This window comes from Cynara cardunculus (genome assembly GCF_001531365.2).
Source record: "Cynara cardunculus var. scolymus isolate 2C chromosome LG 13, CcrdV1, whole genome shotgun sequence".
Taxonomy (NCBI): domain Eukaryota; kingdom Viridiplantae; phylum Streptophyta; class Magnoliopsida; order Asterales; family Asteraceae; genus Cynara; species Cynara cardunculus.
This window is the reverse complement of record NC_037540.1, coordinates 23,761,943-23,764,699: the sequence shown is the minus strand read 5'-3', so window position 1 is coordinate 23,764,699 and position 2,757 is coordinate 23,761,943.

The following is a 2,757-nucleotide window of genomic DNA, read 5'->3' as shown; positions in this document are numbered from 1 at the left end:
TCAGTCAACTGTGTGACAAATACTACACAGTAAAATTCTCTAAGAATTCATGTTGCGTCTACGACAAAGATGATAAGGTTGCCTTGACCAGTTCTCGCTTAGAGAATGTCTATATTATCAATATGGATTCTTCTATCACTAAGAACAGTTGTTTCTTCTCTAAAGCCTCTTTAGATATCAACTGGCTATGGCACAAACGTCTTTCTCATCTTAACTTTAAGACACTTAGTGAGTTGTCTAGAAATGATCTTGTCATTGGTCTTCCTCAACACTCATTTGCCAAGGAATCTCTTTGCTTAGTGTAAAACCCAAATTTTTTTAAATATATAAAAAATATTATATGAGCCTTTAAATATTTTTTTTAAATTTATTTGAAGTGTTAAAGTATTTACGTAATAAACTAAAGGAAATAATTGTAGAAATCTTAAATAAATAAATAAATAATGAAAAGAAAGATAAAAAGAAAAATAACATAAAATTGTTTGCTTTTAATTATTGGACCAAAAATGTAAGATATCACGTCAGGAGGGATCTGATGATAAATGTCAGAAACTTGAGGGGCCGAATGTCATCTTTTTCAAAGATGAGGGACCTGTTTTGCCAAAAGTACATAACTGTTTGGAGAAAACGACCTCTTAGCCAAAAACTCGCGATTTCGTCCGATTTTGTCAACTAATAAGCCAAAACTTTTGCATATAAATATAGAGCACTGGCTTAGGAATGTTTGGAGTCAAATAGCTAGTAAAATCGTTGAGTTTTGAGAGAGAAATCTGAGTTTGAAGTTCGGAACCAAAAATCTCGGTTTCACCGATTTTGGGTGAGATTCTTAACCAAATCTCTTGATTTTTATGTTTTTGGCTTTGTTTTTAAGTACACTATCAAACCCTAGTAGCCTTATGTCTCATATTTGTGTTTACATCGTTCGATCTTTATGTTTTGAAATTGTTGAATTTTAGTTTTAAAAACAAACTTTAAATGAGTAAATGGAACTCGTTTCTTGATGAAAATTTGTGTTCTTTTATGTCAAAGTGTTGGTAAAAATATTACCAAAAGTTTGGTGTAAAAATAATGAAGAAAAAAAAGTCAAGAAACGAGCCATTTTCGAGGTTGAAAAGGTCTCAAATGCGCAGCCATGGCTGCTGCCTCTTTGGGTTGCAACCCGGTTCGGATCGGGTTGGCGGGCCAGACCTGCGTCCATTTCGCATTTTAAGAAAAAGGGATAAGGGCACTGCTGACTTGAATCGAACCCCCGACCTCGAACTCACAGCACTAATGCTTTAACCAACTAAGCTAAGTTGTTATTTGCATATTATTGACTTGCCATAATCCTTTTATTTCCTTATAATACAGTTACAAGTTTCAATAAATATTATTATAACCCAAGGAGTTTCAAAAATATGATTTTCTTCATATGACTTTTTGAAACTTTCATCAAAAAAATTTGGAGTTTGTAAAACGCAAACTTTGACCTAGTTTCGGTTATTTATCTCATTTAGTTACCAAAATGACCCTATAAATGGGAAATCGGTATTTTAACAATACTTTGCGTATTTGCTTCCAAGATTTACCGAAATAACCATATATTTTGGGGATTGGTCTATGAGCTTCATTTTGTTATATTATTATTTTTATAAAATTACCAAAATGACCCTATATTCGGAAATCGGTACTTTAGCAATACTTTACGTGTTTGCTTTATAAAATTACCGAAATGACCCTATGTCTTGGTATTGGTATCTAAGTTCTATTTTGAATAAAATCATTATGAAATTACCAAAATGACCCTACAATATGGAAATCGGTATTTTAACGATACTTTACGTATTTGTCTTGTAAATTACCGAAATAACCCTATGTATTGGGAATTGGTATCTAAGCTTTATTTTGATTGTTATCCTTGTAAAATTACTAAAATGACCTCACAATTAGGGAATCAGTATTTTAACAATACTTTGAGTATTGCTTAATAAAATTACCAAAATGCCCCTACGCTTTAGGATTGGATTTTTAAGCATAGTTTTAATATTCGACGTATGAAATATACCAAGAATGTTCTAAATTAGGGAAGTGGTTAAAGCTATACCTTTGGTATTCGGCTTCTTAAGATTTACCAAAATGTCGTAGACTTGGAAAATTGGTTTTCTAAACATTATTTCGAGTATTAATTACGTTGAACTTTAAAGTTATGGAATGACCGTTATTTATATGTGTGTGACATGTTCTCACCGTTATTCACTTGCAAATTTTAAAACAGACGTGTTGATCACAAAACATTATTTACGTTGTGAACTATTTAGTTTAGTTATTCTGGTAAAATACTTATTGTTCAAGAAAATGTGAAGTATATTGCTTATTTTATAAAATGAACGAGCAACAATTAATATTATAACGACGTCACATTTTTAATAATATTTCAAGAAAATATTAGAGTGAAACATGAGATATGATGTTATTGGGGGTTGGTCAACAAAAAGGAAAAGTCGTGTTAAGATTGTTAAGGAATAGTAATCAATTTAATTACGATTATTTAAGATGCTTAGGAATGGTAAAAATTATCATGTAGGTTGCCGTTTTGAGAGAATGACCTATCGAACGTTAACGATTCAAGGTGAGTATACTATGCAATTTTTATGGGATATATACATGATTATTACAAAGTATTTTATCTATGATATTTGCATGATGTGGTTATATGCATATGATGATAACTTGATTGTATTGATGTACATGATATTTAAGTATATGCATGATATGAAA